Here is a 22280-nt window from a genome sequence, read left to right on the forward strand (position 1 = left end):
AGCACTCCCCAGTCTCAGTGCGCAGTAACTCTAGCGCTCGGCACATGAGAGCTCCGTCGTCTGTCCGATTTAACTGAATCGCGGCCAAACTCATCCGATAACGATTGCCGCACTATAGAAAATTACCGCATTGCTCTTAAGTCTGCTTAATAGTCGAAATGTAGAAGCCTTTCCCTGTCCTCTCTTTCTCCCTTCATTTTTCATTTTTTTTGTATACACAATTTTTGTTCGTGTTCTATTGTTTCTGTTTTTATTGTTCTTATTTGTTTCTTATTTTTGTTTTTTGCTTTGTTTTTTGTTCCTATTTTTTAAGATCATTACAAATATGTTGAAAATTGGAAAATGAAAATTGGTTTTGGGGGAAAGGAATAGCGCAGTATCTGTCTCACATATCGGCGGACACCTGAATCGCGCCACAAAGGAACGGATAAAGGAGGGAGTGAAGGAAGAAAGAAAGGAAGAGGTGCTGTAGTGGAGGGCTCCGGAATAATTTCGACCACCTGGGGATCTTTAATGTGCACTGACATGGGACAGCACACGGGCGCCTTAGCGTTTCGGCTGCACCGAAACGCAACCGCCGCGGTCGGGTTCGGACCCGTTGCTTTGAACTGTTGCGCAATCAATTTTTGAATTTCTTTTTATATACCAAACAACTTATGACTGATATTTCGTGCAGACAACTTCCTTCCAGAAACTTCCGTTACAAATACAGTCCATGCCACTGATTAGGCAAGAAAGGTTTACGGCTTAATAGTACGCTTATACGTTTGACGGGACCTTATGAGCGGTTCAAATGATCCATATTTTTGGAATAACGGGAGTCGAATTAACGGCCTTGTATTCTAATTAAATTTTTACTGCGTTAGCATTGAAATAGTAGTCATGCTGTTTCTGGTTTTACGTAAAGAAATTTCGTGATCAGTCGAGAGAGGTCACGTGGCATATTGACGTCGTTACAGTGAAACTTAAAAGAACTTTGGTGTAGGCCAGTTGGTATGACATCATGAAGAGCAAATCCGTAAAACAGGACGGGACTGCCTCAGTCCCGTCCTGTTTTGCGGTTTTGTTCATCATTACAATGAGCCCATTTGACAGGCGGCAACCTGGGCATCCGACACCCAAAATTGAGAAGTTGGACCAGCCCAAAAATTCCAAAATTTTCTTGAAATTTTTTGATGAAGGACCACCCTAGAAAACAGATTAAGTCAGATTAGTGGTGCTAAGCGGGTTAATTATTGTAGATTAGGTCGGATTAGTGTAATACTATATGATAATTCGATAGCAGGTGCTCAGACATTCTAGAAGGTGATAACTTATGCTTATAGGTCAGTGCATCATCATCATCAGCCTGACGGCACCCCTGCCACTGCAGGGAAAAGGCCCCTTCCATGTCTAATCAATTAACTCTGTCCTTTGCCAGCTGCGCCCACTGTATTCTCGCAAACTTCTTAATCTCAGCGGCCCACGTAACTTTCTGCCGCGCCCTGCTACGCTTACCTTCCTTAGGAATCCACTCCGTTAGCCTTGAGGACCAGCAGTTATCTTGCCTTCCGTCTACATACCCTGTCCAAGACCATTACTTCATCATGAGTTCGGCTAGGATATTTATTAACTCTGGTTTGTTCCCTCACCCCTCTGCCCACTTCCTGTCGCTTAGCGTTACACCTAACATTTTTCTTTCCATAACTCGCGGAGTTGTTCTTAAGTTTAGTCCTTTTCGTTAGCATCCACGTTTCTCTCTCGTAGGTCAGTGCGTGTAAGATACAAGTGTTTATACTTTGCTCTTGAGGGATATTGGTAAATTGCCACTCATGATGTGAGAGAATCTGCCATGTGCCCTCAACCTCTCTTATTCTTCTATTTATTTTGCTCCCATGATAAGGATCAGTGGTAAATACCTGCCCTAAGCAGTTGTATTCCCTTACCACTTCGAGCACCTCGCTGCCGATTGTGGACTGCTGGTTCTTTGCTAAACCGTTCAACATTACTTTGTTTTCTGCATGTTAATTTCTAGACCCACTGTTCTGCTCTGCCTATTTAACTCATTGATCATGCGCTGTAGTTCACCTTCTGAGAGTCTCAGCAAGGCAATGTCATCAGCGAATCGCAGATTATTTAGTTATTCTCCATGAGCACTTGTACCCAACTGTCCCCTATTCAGGCCTCGGAATACCTCCTGTAAACGGGCAGTGAATAGCATTGGTGAGATCGTGCCTCCCTGCCTGGTGCCCTTTGTTATTGGAATTTTATTGCTAACTATATGGAGCACTACGGTAGCCGTGCACTTGCTATCTTCCAGTATTTTCGCAGAAGGCTCTTCTACACCCTGATTCCGGCCGCAGAGAAGTCTCGGACGGTGCTCTGGCAGGTAGTCCTCAGACAGCACCCTAAGATGCACGTGAATCACCTACGTCACGTGACATTGCAGCGGCATGACAACCTGCCAACAGATAGTTAGCAAACTGCCTCCCGTGGCAGATTCCAGTTAATGATTGGTCACTCGGGAAGCGCAGCCTGCCGCTGGGAGTATAAGAACTAGTACAAAGACTCTCAGGGATCTATGAATGTTAAGCACAGAGTGACCTTCTGCATATATTGGCATTATCCCATTGTGCTATGGCGTCAAGACATCAAAGCGAAGCTTAAGTGTCCCTTCCAATTTTTTTCTACTCTTACAGATAGTCACCCGGTTTCAGTCACAGATATGTAGCTGGCAATTAGTAACCGTCATCGATTCAGTACGTGCTCTATTTGTCGTGTTAAGTCAGAACGCGTATCCGAACGCGCGCCTGAGTGCAGTCCGAGGAAGCAGTGTTCCCAGGTGACAAAAGAAGCTCCCCTTTATTACCCTGCTCCGTTTTAATACATTTGCTACACATCACCGCAGATCCACTTTCGCAGTCGCCGCTGCAAATGGCTGCTGACATCACGCAAGAACCGACGATCCCAGCACATCACCCTTTTCAACCGCTATTAACATGACATGCACATAATTCAAAATGGTGTAAGAAGACAAGCATCACTGACACCAAAGAAAACAACACAGAACAATGCCTGAGTCATCCAGCCCCAGCCTAATGGCCTTGCAAAAAACTGCCAAATCTAGTCATAGTCACAATCGTAGCTTGAGAATTGTTACCCTCAGACTCCATTTGAGTTAGAGGCACCGAAGGTTCACGAATTTGGTTGTCTGCACCGGTTACGAATCGGGCCCTACTGGACTGCTCCTGAGCATGTGGAAACTCGTAGCTCCCGCTATCTACCCGGTCTTTTGAGAGACGGTTGATCATACTCATTTTCCAACGGACTTCGACGCCGTTTTCTGCCTGAACCCAGTATGAACGCGGATGTGGGGCGGTTCTAAGCACGGTGCCTTTGGTACGGAGATCAATCACCCACACCACATCAACTGTTTGCAGTTGTGGGAGGTTTTTAGCCCGGGGATGTCGGTCGAAGTGGCGGCTTTGCCTCTTGCTGACCTTACAGTTATTAGCCACCGCTTCCTGCTGACAGCAATGTCCCGGATTGTGGTGAGAAGGCAGCACTGGGACTGTCATCCTGAGTCTTGTGCCCATTAGTATCTCCGCTGGGCTTTCAGAACACCTGCCGTAGCCCTATAAGCCAGCTGTGCTAAGTAAGGTTGATCATATTTCAAAACGAGATTCTTAACCGTCTCTAACATGCGTTCGACTTCCCCAATACCCTGGGGATACCTCGGATTTGAGCTGGCGTTACGGAAGCCATGGAGTATTGCAAATTGCTTCAAGTCTGCACTGGCCAATTAAGGACACTCAGGAATGCCATGCCTCGTAAAAATGCTCTTTATGCGGCTTATCAGAGTTGCTGACTTTGTTGACGGAAGAATGGCGATCTCTGGGTATATAGAGAAAGGTCGTCTACTATAAAATATATTGCCGTCTTTGAATATGACACCGACCGATCCCTACTCTCTCCTAAGAAAACGAGTGTTGGCGATGCAATCATCGGTTCGGTCTGTTCCGGCGCATGGCTAGCAAAAATGTTGCACTGTTTCACGAAAGACGCTATCTCATTGCTAAGTACAGGCCACCAGACAGAACCTCTAGCCAGACTGCGGCATCGCGAGGTGCCATGGTGCCCTTCATGCAGCCTGCTTAGTGCTTCGTTTGGAAGGAACCGAGGAAGGACTGGCCTGATATCGTTCAGCAGCAACCCGTTCACCAAAGTAATACCTGCTCGATTCTGCCAGTATGGCTCAAGATAACCGGGAACATTTTGTTCTTGGGCCACCCTTTTTTTGCAGAGTATGCGCTGTCTTTTACACACTTCGTCATACGCTTGACCTTTGTTTACTCTTGTTAGGAAATCGTCGCAAGTTTCTAATCCCAATAAACCAGCTGTCACCTCTGAGACAGTGAAGCAGCTTTCCACTTTCTTACGAGTTAACGGAGAATGTGAAAGGGTGTCGACAGTGGTTAGCGGTTTGCCTGGAACATATAGTACGGAAAAACTGTACCGCATCAATCACCCACACCGCAGACGGAAGCGTTGAATTCTCGGCGGCATAGCATCGATTTCCACGTGACCCAAAAGCTATAACAACGGCTTGTGGTCAGTTTCGAAAACTACTTCCATACCACGTATTTGCTCATCAGTCCTTTCCGCTGCCCATGTCAACGCCAGCGCTTCCTTTTCGATCCGAGAGTACCGTTGCTCGGTTTTGGTGAGCGAACGAGAAGCGAATGCGACTGGTCTCGGTTGCCAGCCTTTTTACTTTTCAAACAAAGCTGCTCCCAGACCGAAAGATGATGCGTCTGCTGAAAATGTGGTGGCAGCGAAGCCTCGTACATGCGTTGCGCCGAACAAATGAGCTCTTTGAGTTCTTGGAACACTTTTCCTTGACTGCTGTCGCAGACCCCGTTCCTATCCTTGTACAAAAGAACACGCATGGTGGCCGTCACTTGAGCTAAATGTTGCAGGAAGCGGTCCAAATGGCTGGTTATGCCCAAAATACTTCTAAGCTGAGTTACCTTTTTAGGTGGCCTGAAATATTTGACAGCACTGACCTTTTCCGGATCAAAATGAATGCCTTCTTCATTAAGACTATGACCCAAACAACGCACTTGGCTAACCCCGGATAAGCATTGCTCTTTGTTTAATGTCACAAATAACCTTGCTAGGTGTGTGAACACTTCAATTAAACGCTCATCGTGTTGAGCTTTGCTTTCGCCAAACACTAAGACATCGTTCATAACGTTAACGACCCCCGGAAGGCCACCTGGTATCATTGACATCCTGTTTTATAAGTATTCTGGAGCGGAGGTAACTTCAAAGGGTAGTCACGTGAAACAGTATCTACCGAAGGGTGTTAAAAACGTGATTAGCCCTTCGGAGTCTTTAACGAGCCACACCTGGTTGAAATCCGAGTTGACATCGAGCTTTAAAAACCATTTCACTCTTGATAGTGAATCTAGACCGTGATCCACAGTTTGTAACGTAGAACGCTCTCGCACTAAGCATTTGTTCAATTTCGAGAGGTCTGCAAACTCTCAGGTCTCCTGAAGGCTTCACAACCGGAACTATACTGGCGCACCACTCGGCGGGGCCATCCACTTCTCTCATTATGCCTAAACGCTCTATTTTGTCTATTTCACTCTTCAGGAACTCCCTCAGAGGAATTCGGGAGGGTCGGGATGGTAATCCCGGAAACTTGATGTTAACAGTGGCACTTCAGCACCCGAGTCAACCTCTGAAAATATGGGCAGAGAATTTATGCGCATCTGAACAGATCGCGATTTTCTGCATGCGTCTAGTGCTTCCACGAGTCTCTCCAGTTTCCTGGTTGACCACGGAAACGCGTACCTTTCATTGAGTGGAAGCCGTCCCTTTCCTGAAGCAGGCCTTTGCGAAATGTCCCTTCTTGCCACAGTGGAGACACTTGGCAGCTCTTGTTGGACACACTGTCCTGGGGTGGGCGTCGCCACTACCGAAAGGGCACCGCCCCTCCGGCGTTCGTCGCGCATAAGGCGGGCGCACTTGCAGACGTCCCCTGTGCCTCTGCACAACTGCAGTGTCCGCATTTGGGTCCTGGTCGCAAAGTTCTGATGACTGTTGGCTTTTTTGTCCTCGTAGAGTACTTTGCTGCTGTTCGACGATTCTCATTAGGTGAGCCTTCCCGAGCGCCGAAGCCAGCGTGAGCTGCGAATTCATTTCTAAAGTTTCTGAGAGCTATGCGTCGCAGAGGCAGACAACCAGTCTGCATCAACATGACTCCTGACCAGACGGTATGCCGTCAAACCCTCGACTAGACAACCAGTCTGTCTCAAATCATGCGTGTTTTTAGCTCAGCGAAGTCGCAACGGTCTCCCAGGCCATGTAGCGCAGAGATGAACTGGTCTACCGCCTCGCCTTGCATATGTGTACGTCTGTGAAAACAGGCACTTTCGTACACAATGTTGCTCCCTTTTACAAAGTGCCCATTGAAATTTTTTTTTACGGTTTCATACTTCGCACCCTCGTCGGATAGTGCAAACGTCCTGAATATTTCACGATCTTGCCTCCCCATTGTGTACAGCAGCATGCGTGCCTGAGCCTCCCCGGAGCATTCATTGATTCCTGTTAAATAACGGTGGTCCTCGAAATGTTCAACCGACGCCGGCCACTCTCACGTGCAAAGTGGAGTGTTGGCGGTTGCTGGAGCCCATTCAGCCCTATTGAAGGCGTCTCTGACATCGTTGGTGGTTCTTGACATTCTGATACCATGTCGTGTTAGGAAAGGAGGGGAGGAGCGTAGCCAAACGCGCTCCTGAGCGCTGTCCGAGGAAGCTGTCCAGACTCCGTGTTCCCAGGTGACGAAAGAAGTCCCCCGTCGTGCTCCGTGCACCGTGTTTATACACTTGCGTCACATGACCACAGATCCACTATCGCAGCCGCAGCTGCTGATGGCTACTGACGTCACGCGTCAAGCAGGAAACCGACAATACCAGAAAAATAGTATCATGTGCTATCGAGCCAATGACACGTGGCTACAGTCCACCGCCTCGCGCTCTTCGCTTTCAACCATCTGAAAATCGATTATGTTTAAAGAAAATAGACGGTGACTATCTTAGCTTCGGTGATCTCACCCGCGTCAAAAGGGTAAGTAAGAAAGGAAGGTGTGAAAGAAAAGAAAAAGATTGGCTGTACTGGAGTTTTCCGGATTAGTTTTGATTTACTTGGAATTCTTTACATTGCAGGGTCATATCCCGACAACGTCAGCTGCGTTTCGTGGGAGGCACATTGTATAATACGCCCGTGTGTTCTGCAATCTCAGCGCAGTTAAAGGGCCTCATGAGTTCGCCATTGACTCAGAACCCTGCACAAGTGGATCTCACATTCTCTTCTGTTTTTGACTCTCCTTTTTAAGTGGGTTTTTGATGAAAGGAAATGGCATCTTGAGGAAAAGATGGTGAGAGTGAAAGAAGTGCCGTTCAGGAGGGCTCTCGATAAGTTCCAACCATCTGGGGATCTTCAACGTGCACTGACGTCGCGCGGAACACAGGCGCCTTTTTAGTTTCGCCTCCCACGCAGCGGTCGGGTTCGAACCCGGGAACTCCGGCTCGGTAGCCGAGCGCTCTAACTGCTGATTCTTCCTCCGTTCTCTAAGGCCTAACCGACTGGGAAAGGGAGACCTCTCGAGAACGGACGTCCCCGCCGTGGCGCCTCCCTCGTACGCGGAGATTACAAACTTTTGTCGTAGGTAAGATTCACGTATCCCCCCTGACCCGACCTGGAAAGGGCGCACGCCACGACACTAAGACGCCTAGAAATAGAGGCCATTCTTAGCCCCTACCAATTATGTTTAATCACAAACGGTGAATATGGTCCTGCATGCCCACCCGCTGCGGTGGCTCAGTGGTTAGGGCGATTGGCTACTGATCCGCAGTTCCTGGGTTCGCACCAAACCGCGGCGGCTGCGTTTCGATGGGGGCGAAACGCAGTCACCCATGAGAAGTGCGATGCCAGTGCACATTAAAGATCCCCATAGGGTCGAATTTATTCTGGAGCCCTCCACTACGGCACTTCTTTCTTCCTTTCTTCTTTCACTCCCTCCTTTATCCCTTCCCTTACGGCGCGGTTCAGGTGCCGGCCGATATGTGAGACAGATACTGCGCCATTTCCTTTCCCCCAAAACCAATTTTCATTGTCATTTACCCTGCATGCCCGCATTGCGGTGACTGGGTGGTGGTGGTGAAAACGTTGAATAATGATAGAGATGATAGAGAGAGGTGTTGGGGGTCGTGACCTGAATGGTCATGCCCTTACAACCACTAGGTGGGATGCCTAGTCAGGCACCCCATTGGCGGTTGTCGCAGCCCGGACGCGCTGCGTTACGGCCCTTTGGACCTCGAGGGTGCAGCAGCTGGACAGGGTCGCCTCCCAGTCCTCTCGAGTGGGGTTTGAGATAGAGGGTAGAGATGGGTTCTGCTGGCAGCCCTACACCATATGGTAGGCGTCAGGCACCTCCCCACAGTGTGAGCCCCGCCCGTCGAATTGAGGATCGAAATGCTTTAGAGTTGCCGGGCACAGCATCATGTTCGTGAGCAGACACAGGCGTACCCGCTCGTTGGCCTTCCCTAGTCCTTTGCACGGGGTGGGAAGAGTTTGGTGCGTGGATTTGTAATAATCGCATATTTCTTTAAAAGAGTAAACCGGATTGAAATCGGAGTCCTGGTCAGCGTTGGGTCCCATGGGAAATGCCCGGAGAGAGAGAGCGCGCGGGCGGCGGCGTCAGCTGCTTCGTTTCCGCGGAGGCCTTGCTGATCTGGAGCCCGAACGAGAGATCGGTGCGCAGGATCCGAGTCTCGGCTACAATTTTGGTAGATGCGATGAGCCAGGGGAGTAGCCCACCCTTGCTCCACGCTTCGACAAGCCCCTCGCGAGTCGGTGATTATGTATTTGGAGGAGTCGGAGGCTACCAGGCCGAAGGCAACTTCTGCATGAATTGCTGACTGGGCCTTGAAAGTAAGGGCGTCTACTGGTTTGCCCTCGTGGACGACTGCGGCCGTGTACCATCCCCTGGGGTCCGGGCCGGAGGCGTCCACGTATAAGACTGCTGGTTTGCTCCCAAAATGGCGGTTCAAGGCTTCCGCCCGTGCCAGGCGCATGCCATTATGGTCCTCTTTGGACATGTAGGTGGGGTGAGGCCGCACGTGGAGGGCGCGTCTCCAGTGTACGGGAAGGCGGCATCTCTCCTCTGTGAATTAGGTGTGCTGGATGTGAAGACAGGCTATAAGGCGGCGACCCGACGCCGTCTTTGTGAGACGAGTGTATTGGTTGTTGAGGCGGGTCTCCAGAAGCTCCCTGAAAGTGTTTACCATCTCTAGTGCCATGAGGTGGCTGGCGGAGGTAGAGACCGGGAGGTCCAGCGCTCGTTTCATGATTTTGCGGAGGATGACCTCAAGGGCAGGTGGAGGTAGGCAGTCGAATGGATGATTCGACTGCTTACGAATGCGTTCGCAAGCCGCACGGCATCTTTGCATCATAACCCACCGCGCTAGTTGGAAACCCGGCGGGCCATGCGGCCCACATGGTCCCCCATCTGCTGGAGCTTGGCGAGTGTTGTGTCGCAGCATCGCTGGTTGTGTATGAAGAGACCGAGGACTCTGATTTTCTTGGATTCGTGAATGGGACCGCTTTGTAAGGAGAGACGGATTTGTGCCGAGAATGTGCGCGAGGGGTGTAGATGGACGAATTCCGATTTCTGCGCGGAGCATTGCACCCTACCGTCTCGGGCATAGCGGTCCACTATTCAGACGGCCGTGTACAGGCGTGTCTCCATGTCCCCTAGGCGTCCTTGCGTAGCCCAGAGGGTGATGTCGTCGGCTTACAGAGCGTGCTTGACCCCTTCGACCGCACCCAGCAGGGCAAGTAGGCACATCATGCCTATGTTGAATAGCAGAGGGGATAGCACCGCGCATTGAGGAGTCCCCCTCATGCCGCGCAGGAGAGGTCCATGCTCTTGTTCCTGTATTTGGATGTAGGACAGTCTGTACGTGAGAAACTGTTTCACATAATTGAAGGTATTGGAGCCGCAGTGAGTTTGACTCAAGTGTGAGAGTATCACCTCGTGGGTTACTTTGTCGAACGCTCCTTTCAGGTCGAGCGCGAGGACAAATTTTTCGTTTTGGGGGTGTGTGATGGCTTCAAGATTTAACGGTGGAGTTTGAGCAGGACATCCTGTGCGGATCTGTGTGGGCGAAATCCGAACATGGTGTCCGCGAAGGTTGTGTTGTTCGAGGTATTCGGACAGCCGATTCCGCACCATCATTTCCATCAATTTGCCCGCACAAGAAGTGAGAGAGATGGGGCGGAGGTTGTCCATGTCGATCGATTTCCCGGCCTTCGGGATGAAGGTGATAAGCGCCGTCTTCCACTCAATGGGGAGGGGGGTTTCCTTCGCCCTGATCGCACTGATGTAATGTAGAAGGCACTGGTACGCTGAATCAGGATAGTTCGCCAAAAGTTTGAAGGTCACCTTATCCCGGCCCGGCGCGGTGCCCCTCTTCATTTTGGCCAGACTGGCCCGCCGATTGTGAAGCTGGAAAGGTTTGTCCAACTCCGAGTTTTCCCTGCCTGTGTAGGAGTAGGCCGATCTGCGGGCGTCCTGAGTTTAACACAGGTAGCGATCCCGGAGCGCCTGGCCAACTGCGTTATATTTCCTTGGGATGAGTGCATGGCTTCGTGTAGTTGCTTCTACGTTTGTATGCGGGTATGTGTTGGGTTGATGAGGGCTCGGAAGACCCGCCACGTGTTGCGGCTCGACATCTGCCTCGCCGCTGTGTTGCAGCAGTCCACCCAGTTGGAGTCAGCGGGTTGGGCCGCGCACTCTGCTGCCTGCCGGGTCAGGTCCGCAATGCGCACTTTGAGTTTCTTGCTGTGTTTATGGCACTTCCAGCGGCGCGTAAGGCCACGACGCGCTTCCCAGAGGAGGGGGAGGAGGTTGTCTACGTCCGTGACCACCTCTGTGAGCTGTATCTGCTTCTCGTGGGAGCGAAGGTGCGATATGACTAACTGGGACCAATTCGTGTAACCCTGCTCTGTGATGTTTGTGTTGGCGTCGGATGGGAAATTTTGGCGAAAGGTGGTCCAATTGAGGATGCGTGCTTGTGCGGTGAGGCGCTTTAGGGGGCTTTAGGGGGTCTGAAGACCACTTTTTGACCCCATTTTTTTCCCGCATCGTCGGGCTACAGTGAACCAACATCTTGATCATATTGGAGCAGCCGGTTCTCCGGTTATAGTGTCGACATATAGGGGCTTTTTCTAAATATTAGTATTTTATAGGAAGCAAGGAAAGCAAAGTTTACGCGGAGAGAAATATAAAAGAATTTGAATCGCTGTGTAGAAGTAACCAGAGCAACTTTGGCGTTTCACCGCAATGAATACTAGTGCTGGAATAGCCAAAAGCACCCTCCGTAAACAGTATGTAGACTTTTTAAAGAACGTTGATGATTGTGTAAAGCCCAGAATATTTTCATATGAGCACTATAACAAGCAAAGCAGAAAGAGAATAAAGTTGCCGCCGGGCCTTCTGGAAGACGTTGAAGTAACGAGCGTTGACTGTTTAGTTTACTAGAATTCTTATGACGTCATAATCACGTGGTTTCACTTCTGTCCGCCACAATGAATTTTGACATCATAATTGGTACCCGAATTTAGCCGCCATCCTGAAATATGTCATAGCCACGTGACAGCCTAAGTTGGCCGCCATCTTGAAATAATAATGACTTTATCAATTATTAACCATTATTGGCCGACATCTTGGGTTTACAAGTGACGTCTCCAATTAATCACCAATTGGATATATAAGTGGCATCACCAATCAATCACCAATTTGCTTGCTATATAATGTACTATGCGGCCGTCATCTTGAAATAGAAAATTTCACGCCGAAGGAATTAGGGCAGCATAGCCCGTTGGGTCCTCTCACAACCCCACCGCTCTAAAGTGTTTAAAGGTGCACTAAAGAGAATTCTTAGCTCGTCGTTTTAACGTCAGAAATCGATCTACACTCTGCGAGCATTCTTAAAAACTATAATTGATTGTCCTGTGTCGCGGATTTTCTTGTTAAATTGAATTAAACGTTCTGGCTCCGACTTTTTTTTTTGGAAATCACCTGCGAATGTTGGAGGAGTCAGCAAGCACGTTAATTGCCTTTCAGCCAATCTCTATCACTTTATTTTGTTCAGATTTTCATGAATAAATAGTTTAAAGCGCTGGCAATACAGTGGCAAATTAGGCCCACAGAAATTAAAATACGCGTGGACTCTGCGGTACGTGTCACTCCGCCGATGGCAGAGCTGAAAGCAGCCACGCGGCCGGCTGAGAAGTACTCCACGCATTGGCTGACTACTCTATTTTCGGAAGTGAGTTAAAAAAGAAAGGCGAGAGCCGGGACGTTTAAGCCTGAACTCCATGTACGCGACAACTCACGGGAACACGAAGGCGGCAAGCGCCGAGCGACGCCGTCGCGCGAAGCATATTTGCCGTGTCGCTTGTCTCGTCGCTCGGATCTGCACGAACAGAAAATTTCGCTCGTCGCCCGGAAGTCCCCTCTGCGATGGGTCAATCAGAGCCCCACACAGCCGTTTCCTGTTTGTCCATGGTTTGTCAATGCTTCTCCTCCGAGTTCGGAGATACGCTCAACCACCGTGGTATTAAGAAGCGCGTCGTCTTGGTCGTCGCCACCGTCGGGAAAATATTTGCTTTGCTGTAGCTGTGCGGCAGACCCACATCATTTAAATAATGAGAACTATCTACTTGTTCGTTACGGAGGGATAAGAACAATTGGAGCGGCCTTTACGAGCGCGCGTACTGCAGGGAGAGATGCTTGTCGTGCTGCGGGTACCGGCGCTCGATACCGGCGTTGCGCTCCAACTGTATAGACATGCAGAAGCACTCGCGGCGCGCATTCTCACTTGTATATTATAGCTTTCTCACTTACAAACAGATTGCGGTGACAATTTATGGGAGTGTTTTTACTAAGCCAGAGTGCACAGGCACCGAACGAAAGCACACCTCCCCCGTGACTCCGTGATGTGACTTCGTCTCCGCAATCACGCCGGCTTAGCTATCTTCACTGCCGCTACACCGCTACCATAGAGGAAATATTTCTTTTGCCCTTACTATGAGGTACACTAACAAAATTCAAGAGAGTGAACAGGTTACGGGCGAGTTTACTAAGCGTGAGTGCGCAAAGCATGGAGTCCGCTGTGCACGTCGCAGGTTCACGTGGCCGGCCACCTTCGCTTGCATGGAGGTTGCCCACAAGCTACAGAGCGAGCATCGCCGCGCCGCCTCGTCGGGTCGCTCGCTCTTTCGCGAACATGGAGCCCACTCTTTAATTAGATTGAGTAGGGAAGCCGGCCGCAAAGACAATAATTCGAAGTTTCGAAGAATGCTTGGAGCGTGAAGATCCATGTTCCCACGGTAAAACGACGAGCTCAGAATCCTCTTTAGTGCGCCTATAAGTTCCGAAGTCCTAAACACTGGAGACCCGACCTGTGGCGACTGTCTGCGTTGCCGGGTCCTCCGAGCGCAGCAGTGACTCCACTCCTGTCCGGCCTTGATGTATACCAGGCCTCTCTTGGGAGGGTCCGCCAAGCAAAGGGAGACAATGTGTAGGGAAGAGGCAAAATGCTCTGGGCATAGCGTGCAGGCTTCTGTGGGGAAGCAGAGATGATAGTGGATTAGGGTAAGGAATGAGGGGACAATGTAAGTCTGCTGTCTGCGCCAGTGTGTGGCATGTCTGTTATCTACAGAGCGGTGGGGCAGTGGGGGGTAGAGCTGGCGCGAGGCTCTTCTTCGTGAAGCCCTGATACACCTCGAGATAAAAGGTTGGCGGCTTCTTTCCGGGATTCCCGGAATGCGCAGGGCCCCGGTATCAACTCCACATGGTGTGGTTTGTGTGCAGCGGGCGAGCACATTGTATCAAAACTATGGAAACGAACTCTGCCGCGTTCAAGATTTGATATCGCAGTTTTAAAGCTTGTTAAATTGTACCGGACTTTCATGATGGTGATGGAAATTGAAATGACCGATTCCTCTTAAGTCTCTGGGAAGACTGTGGCTGGAGAGATTATGTCATGCGGGTCGATTAGGAGAGGATCACTACGGCTACGGTCGCTTCATCACTCGTTCAAGCAGCGTCCACCGATATGGCTTCTGGCTAGGAGCCGTGCTCTCAGTGGAGTGCCTTCTCTCTGCAGCACTGCTCATGGTGGGACAGAACATATTTCTCGGGAGCGGCTTGGTGATCAGCTCCTAGTGGAGGAGTCAAGAGATGAGGAGAGGGTTTGGTGGTTGGCCGGTATTCTGATCCCGAGGAAGTACAAGATGTACAGGCCTGTGGCTTGTATTGTTCTTTTGTACGGGGCCGCTCGCTGTGCCTACACCGGTACCCCGATCGTGTTGTGAGGGCGCAGGCAGCATAATCTGTCTGCGGGTGCGTTGAGGGGAACGTGAAGTGCTACCGAGTATGCCCTGAGGATCAAGGCATCCAAGGCGTTTATGGCGCGTTTGAATAGTTGTAGGCATAAGGAATATAGAGCACACGGCTGAGGACGCAGGCATGAATGAGGTGAAAGAGCTCGTGCTCCTTCATGCACTTTTGATAGCAAGAAATTACCTAGATGTGGTGCGACATCGCGCCTGTATCCTGCTGAAGTTTTTGTTAAGGTGTTGGTGTTCTTACCGTAATTCTGGGTATTTATACCAAAAATTACGTGGGCACTCATGTGTTGTTCAGTGAAGAAATGCAAAAGCATTGCGTTTGTTTCTGGTGCTGGGTTTGACTACTACACTACTTCGGCAATTTTTAGTGGCGACATAGTACGATACCTCATTATATCCGATCTTTGTTCTTATATTCAAGGCTATCGCTAGTTCGCGCTCGAGGGATTCCAGGCTGACATCGTCCAGCTTATTTTCGAGGTAACTACCTCGCCCGGACCATAAGGCGAACCTGGCATAATGCCCACTCGAACACCTGAATGCGGCAGCGATCTCTACATTGTTTGCCGGGACTTGCGCTTTGTTCGAAGCGCTCTCAATCACTATAGGCTTCAACCTGCAGCAACCAACCACATCCTCTGTTACACTGCTCAGCGATTCGTTGCCGTCTCCTCTCCCGGAGGGGGTGATCCGCCCTGAGCTCGCTCTAGCAGTACCACCTCCTGCTGCACACTTCGCTCTTTCTGCAGACATTCTTTCATCTCCTTGCAACCTTGTTTGGCTATCGCTAGTTCACGCTCGAGGGATTCCAGGCTGACACCGTCCAGCCTGGACCATAAGGCGTGCCTGGCGTATTGCTCACTCGAACACCTGAATGCGGTCATCACACCCGTTGCTCCCTAACCCTGCGGCTCGAGCGCTACGGAGGCAAGCAAATGGGAAGGGGGACTCACTCTGCCGTCGCGTCGCTGCCCATGGCTCCTGCGACCTCTCAGAACCTCTAAATCAGATGCCCCCTCGTCCTTTCCCACGGCTGCAGATCTCTCTTCCTCGGAGCCCTCTTCTTGCCTCCTCGTTGCTCCGCAGATTTGCACCAGTCTTCGTCCAAGACACTCCTCAGCTGGCGTCCCCTCTTCGACTCCAACAGCTCCAGAGGCTTCGCACCAGGATGTCGCCTGTCTTCGCTCCCAACAGCCTCCGAAGCCCGTCAGCAGGAGCTCACTTACTTCCTCCGCAACGGCGCTCACTTGTCACGACGATCAGCCGGAGCGGCGGGGCCTCTCGCCAAGGTGTCACCATCCGCTGGTGTCCCATAGCGCCCGTGTCCGCTCCACAGAAAACCGTGTCCGCTTGAATCTTCCAACTGCCGCCGTTGCTCAGGGATACCAGTCTGTGTCTGTTGAAGGCACTGTCTTCGGCGTTTCACGCCCGATGCGGTTCGCACCTTCGTACCCCCGTAGCCTGTCGTCCTTTCGGTATCTCGCCTTGGATGCTGAACTTCGTCGTTCTCTCCGTGGATGTCTTCGTCCGTTCCTCGGGGCCGCTGCAGAGCACCAGTACTGTCGACTGCGCCAGTAAACGTTTGCCGGTGGTGTTGGTCCGGTAATTTCCAGAAACTGGATGCACCGCTTGAAGGCTTCTCGATGATATGACTTGCAGGCGAAGCGATTTAGTGAGAAACGAACTTTTATACAGGCTATTTACAGATGGGTACAAACAAAAGTCAGTATACGGCCACAACTATCCGCGGCCGGCCTAGCCGACCGCCTGCACAGAGGCGAGGGACACTGCGTCCCAACAGTCAAACTGGCGCGCCTTGCACCAGCTCTCAACGGTCACTCCCTCCACACTCGGCCAGACCGAGCGCCTGCCAGCTAGGAGTAGCTCGCGACAAAAGCACGCGGGCGCGGCTCCCTTCGCGGGTACACCCCGAAGATGCCCGCGCCCCTTTCCACACCTAAAAATAAACTGCTAACTGCGGCTCATCAATTTTGACGAATAGGAAAGCTCAGAACTGATGTCAGCGTTTTCCCTTACCCCCGAGTTCCTCCCTAGGTGGTCTCGAAATCCTTCGCAAAGGGGACAGGGGTCCAAGGTCGAGGCCGGCAGATAGCCCCGCCGTCCGGAGTGGCGAAGGAAACCGCAAAGACGAATGGGGAGACTAACCAAAAAGGCATGAGTCCCCTTCTAACGGCGTGCACCAAAGCAAAACAAAATAAAACAAAACCGGACGCGCAGCCTAGGTCACTGCCCTCTCGTGGAATATTCGCAACACATGTAGAAAAAGAAGCCACAGCGCGCCGAACCCTACAATTACCGTGAGTTTTGGCGTTTTTTTTTGACCGTGATTCTTCTAAACCTTCGGTGTTTCTCCCTTGATCAAACGTAGAATAGAGCTTTGCAAGATTTGCTGTCCAGTTGCTCTCTCCGTCTTTTATTGGCGCACACAAAATTTTCCAATTGTCACACTGCTTTTGCTTTTTATATTCTGTGACGTGTTTAATCTCAAAATGGTTCTTGCCTAGCTCTCGACGTATACGTATGAATAAAAATTGTTAGTTAAGCGCTTTCAACAACATCGTCTTTCTTATACTTGTCGGTTGTCTTTCTGCGCTGGTTCGTCAAAAATCGTAGAAGCTAGCTCAACAGCAAGATTTTAACGTCTGTCTCAATCACAGATTGATTGGATGCGATAAAAGCAGAGGCTTGCAGTCAAGTAAAGTCACACATATCCATGACAAGTCCTTTAATTGTCGGCAGATTGTGATTACTACAGCACTGTTTTTTGAATATCTCATTTTGCTGAGTCATTCTGTGGCATGGAAGAGGCCTCCTCGCTCCCACGGCTTCCCTGGGTTGCATGTGGTGCTGGTATCATTCGATGCCGACCGAGTAGTCCCGGTACAAATCTTGAGGGGGGTGGGACGCTCGCATGCAGTGTGCCCCTCACTCTAAGCGAAGGGATGACAGGCCACCTGTGTGCCCCCTACCCCCTGGGATTTACGCCGCTGGAACGGGCGCAGTAATTCTCCTATCTCGACATCTCGGTGTGCGCTTAAATGGCGCTTAAGGCAAAAGTAGAATAAAAAACATTCAATTTAAGGTGTACATGTCATCGGTCCGAACCCCTGTCGTGTAGCCTCCGGCTTGACCGGAACATGTAAGCTATATGCATGACAAATGCTACGACACCACCCGGAACGCTGAATGAGAAACAGATGCAAAAAATGTTTATGCGAATGATGTCGGGAATGTGCCACCACATTCATATCAACCAGTGATGACATAGCTGGGATTTCATCTACACACGGGATATACACAATAACACAATTCTTTATTTATTTACAAGAATACTGGACACTCTCCAGGGCTTAAAGTTGCGGCCTAAAAATTGACTGGGCCCTGGAGCCGTTTACAAAGGGGCAGCAGACATTGATGACCGAGCAAGGTAACGTCATCAACAACACTCTGTAGCATAAGGCACTAAAAAATACAGATCTGCTGCAAGATTTATCACAAGAATAAATTCTTAATTACAACAGAGAAAAAAGTACTGGTCGCTCTTTGGGGATTTGAAGGCTACCTGTTTGTGTTCATTTAATGAGACCGGCATATTGTTCTTTAAAGATTGCAATTTTTGCTGAGTGCGAAAGTATGGAACTAACCAGGGCTTGGAAATTCGAGTTAAAGAAGGAGCAGCTTTTAGTTCCAGCAATGCCATCGAACGAAGGAAACTGGCTGTCTTGCTGAGAAAAATTGAAAACATGTATGAAGCGGTGTAGATAGTGATGATCAAAACTAATAATCTTGATACGTGTCACTATAGAAGTAGAAGCGCCTTCATTTGCAGAGAAAGAAGATGGTTCTTTTTTGCTCTGGGCTCGGACCACTTAGGAACCGCCGCAGTTTTACGTGTGTTCTCCGGAGGTTCTCCTTCGAATTGCTCGTAACATTTTGTGGAGCAGTGTTGGGTACGCTTCCCGACTACCGCACTCCGCACAGCATCACAACGGACCTCACATCTGTCCAGCAGCGACCCAGCCGGCGTATCCGCAGAGAGTCGCCTAAATTTGGGCTCCTTCCCCGCGCATAAGAACGACGCAGCCTCGGCCACCGAGTCCAACTGCCATGGCCACTGACACCCGGCCCCTATCGCCGATCCTTTGCCACCCACCGCGAACAGCGCCATCTTTTCACAGTGACGTGTTCAAAGACGCTGAGGATTGGCTAAAGACCTTCGAGTGGGTCGCCCGCTACAACGGCTGGAGCGACGAGCGAAAGCTCCACAATGTATATTTTGCTCTAGAATAGTCTGCCCGGACTTGGTTTGAAAAACCACGAGACTGCTCTTCCCAACTGGGAGACTTTTTCCGGAATCTCATGGCCACACTCCCCTACGTCCACCGCCGGGAGAAGACTGAAGTTGCGCTGCACTCCCGAAATCAGCGCACGAACGAAAGTGTGCGTATGTACATCGAGGACATGGCCCGTCTATTCAAGCGTACCGACCCCAACATGACGGAGGAGAAGAAGCTTCGCCATCTCCTGCGAGGGGTTAAGCAGGAGTTCGCAGGCCTCGTACTCATCCCACCCCGCACTGTAGCGGAATTTCTCACCGAGGCGCCCACCATGGAGACGGCGCTCCAACAACGGGCCCGCCAGTACAATCGGGACACCAACAACATTGTGTCCGAAACCTTTTCGTCGTGCCTCGGCAGCAGTGCAGACACCTTGCGCGAACTGATTCGGTCAGTTGTCCGGGAGGAACTCCAACGATTCCGTGTGCCCCAGGGTGCGCCTGCGCCGCTGGCAGCACTGACGGAAGTCCTCAGGGACAAAGTGCGGCAGGTTGCGCAGGCATTTCCTGTTCCCGAAGCGCCGCCCCATGTTCGATCCCATACCCACATACGCATTCGTTGTACGTCGCACGGCTGGCTACGATCCCGCTACTCCGACACCTGGCGTTAGCAGCATCGGCACTTGTCACGCAACCGCGCCTGGCTACGGTATCACCTCGACGTCTCCTGTCAGTAGCACCGCCCCATATTATGCACCTGCACCTGCTACAGCTGAACCAGGTCCTCGGGAGTTGGATTTGAGGCGTACATCGGACCGTAGGCCTCTGTGCTGCCACTTTGGTCTTCCCGGTCTTCTCTACCGAGCCAGTCTATACCGCCAAGTGAGTCTTCGCGGTTTCCGTCCCGAAGCACCTTGTCCTCTGAACGGTGAACGACCGCAAGAGATTGCTGAGCATCTCTGGGCGCGCCAGAACCATGTTTACTCTGGACGGTGCGAGACCCGTTCGCCTTCGCCTCTCCGCTATCGTGCTTCCAGCCCAGGCCGCCAGAGTAGCTCTGCTGGCTGTCGCTCGCCCAGTCCGCGTCGGGAAAACTAACAGCAGCGACCTCTGCAGGCAAGGCCACTGACGTCGAGACGTGTCAAGATCCTGCATCTCGAAACCATCGAGCCGACGATACCTGGACAGAGAGCGGCAGCGACAGTACCCGATACGCTACATCCGATTTGCGGGTGAAAATTGATGGCACTGAGGTTACCGCGCTGCTCGATACCGGTACTGATCATTCTATTATGAGCCGCGCCATTGCTGGAGACCTTAAAAAGGCTCCGACACCGCGGACGGGGATTCACATGCGCACCGCTGGTGGCCACCTAATTTCCCCTGTTGGCATGTGCACGGCTAGAGTTGGAATTCATGATTTCACGTACGTTGGCGAATATGTCGTGCACTTCGAGTGTTCCCGATACTAAATTCTGGGGATCGACTTCCTGCAGGCGAACGTCGCTGTGATTGACTTTAAGGGCGCACGTGTCAAGTTCTCGACCAAACAGGCCGTGGCCCGCTCTGGCTCCCGAGATCTTTACAGCAGTGCTCTACGCATTATCGAGAATGACTTCACGGTGCCGCCGCGTTGCTGTGTCCTGGTGCTCGTGCGGAACGACCTATTTCAGGACTACGAGGGCCTGGCGAACGGCCATACTCCACTACTGCTTGAGCAGGGCTTGTCATTGCCCGAGGTCTTGTTCGGCTACGTGACGGCCGTACCAACGTCCTCCGACCAAATTTTCCAACGAATATCATCACCTCGTCAAATGCACGGCTATTGCCTTCCTCTACGACGTTGCTGAGGTCCCAGGTTTGTACAGTTTGGGAGGAACCACTCCAGACAATGCTGGCCCACACCGGGTTCTTCAGCCAGTCAAAATAAATCCGGCCCTGCCATCGGTTCAGAAGGATCTTGTGTCGAACCTCGTGGCAGGCATTGCGGACTGTTTCGCTACGGGCTCGAAGACCGGCCGCACTCCACTCACAAAGCACCGTATCATCACTGATGAGACTACGCGACCCGTCTGCCAGCTCCCCCACCGAGTTTCCCCGATGGAGCGAGAATCCATTCGGAATCAGGTTGCCGAAATGCTTGCGGACGATGTCATTCAGCCATCCAGGAGCCCATGGGCATCGCCTGTGTTTCTTGTAAAAAAAACACTCTGCGTTTCTGTGTTCACTATAAAAAAACTTAACATGACCAAAAAGGACGTTTACCCACTGCCCAAGATAGATGACGCGCTCGACCGATTGCGAGACGCCCGATACTTATCGTCATTAGATCTTAAAAGCAGGTACTGGCTAATCGAAGAGAACGAGGGAGACCGGGAGAAGACAGCATTCATGACGCCGGACAGCCGCTAAGTTTAAGGTGCTCCCGTTCGCTCTGGGCGCAGCACCGGCCACGTTCCAACGCATGATGGATACCGTTCTCTCCGGCTTGAAGCGGCAGTCGTGCCTGGTGTACCTGGACGATGTGATTATATTTTCGACCACGTTTGACCAACGCCTGGAGGGGTTGCGCATTGCGCTACAAGCACTCCAATCTGCACAACTCCCCATCAAAGCCGAGAAAGGCAATTTTGACTTTGAGGAACTTCGCTTTCTTGGTCACGTTGTCAGCGCACAAAGTGTTCGCCCGGACCCTGAGAAGACCGCTGCCGTCTCAAGTTTTCCACGCCCAACTGACAAGAAGGCCGTTCACTGGATTTTGGGTCTGTAATCGTATTATCAGCGCTTTTTCTAAGAATTCTCGCGCATCACCGAACCGTTACACTCATTGACTCGCGACGGCACGCCCTTCGTGTGGGGAAGTGGACAAGAGGCTGCATTTGTCGAGCTTCGCAGCCGTCTACAAAGTAGTCCGATACTCAGCCATTTCAGTGAACACGCTGCCATGGACATCCACACTGATGCCAGCAATGTTGGCCTTGGTGCGGTACTAATCCAGTGGCAAGACGGTGCTGAAGGGATCATCAGTTATGCCAGCCGAACACTTGCGCGCTTCGAGACCAATTATTCTACAACAGAGAAAGAGTGCTTTGCAGTGATGTGGGCCATCAACAAGTTCCGACCATACCTCTAAGGGCGACCCTTCCGAGTGGTAAGTGTCCACTACTCCTTATGCTAGCTGGCGAGCCTCAAAGACCCCTCAGGATGCTTGGCTAGATGCAGCTTACGCTTGCAAGAATACGACTTAACAGTCTTCTACAAGTCGGGCCGTAAGAATCAGGATGCAGACTGTTTGTCGCGTGCGCCTATCACAATCGGTCTCGAACAACCCGCCGATGATTTTCCTTTCCTTGGCGCTGTTAGTACGACCCAAATGGCGCAGCTTTAGCGGGTGGACTCGGAGTTAGTGCCGCTCATTGATCACCTCGAAGGCGTCGACGCTCGCATCCCGCGTGTTTTTCGTCGTGGGCTCCACAATTTCACTTTACAATCTGGTGTTCTCTACAAGTGCAAC

This window comes from Amblyomma americanum, chromosome 1 (genome assembly GCF_052857255.1).
Source record: "Amblyomma americanum isolate KBUSLIRL-KWMA chromosome 1, ASM5285725v1, whole genome shotgun sequence".
NCBI lineage: Eukaryota > Metazoa > Arthropoda > Arachnida > Ixodida > Ixodidae > Amblyomma > Amblyomma americanum.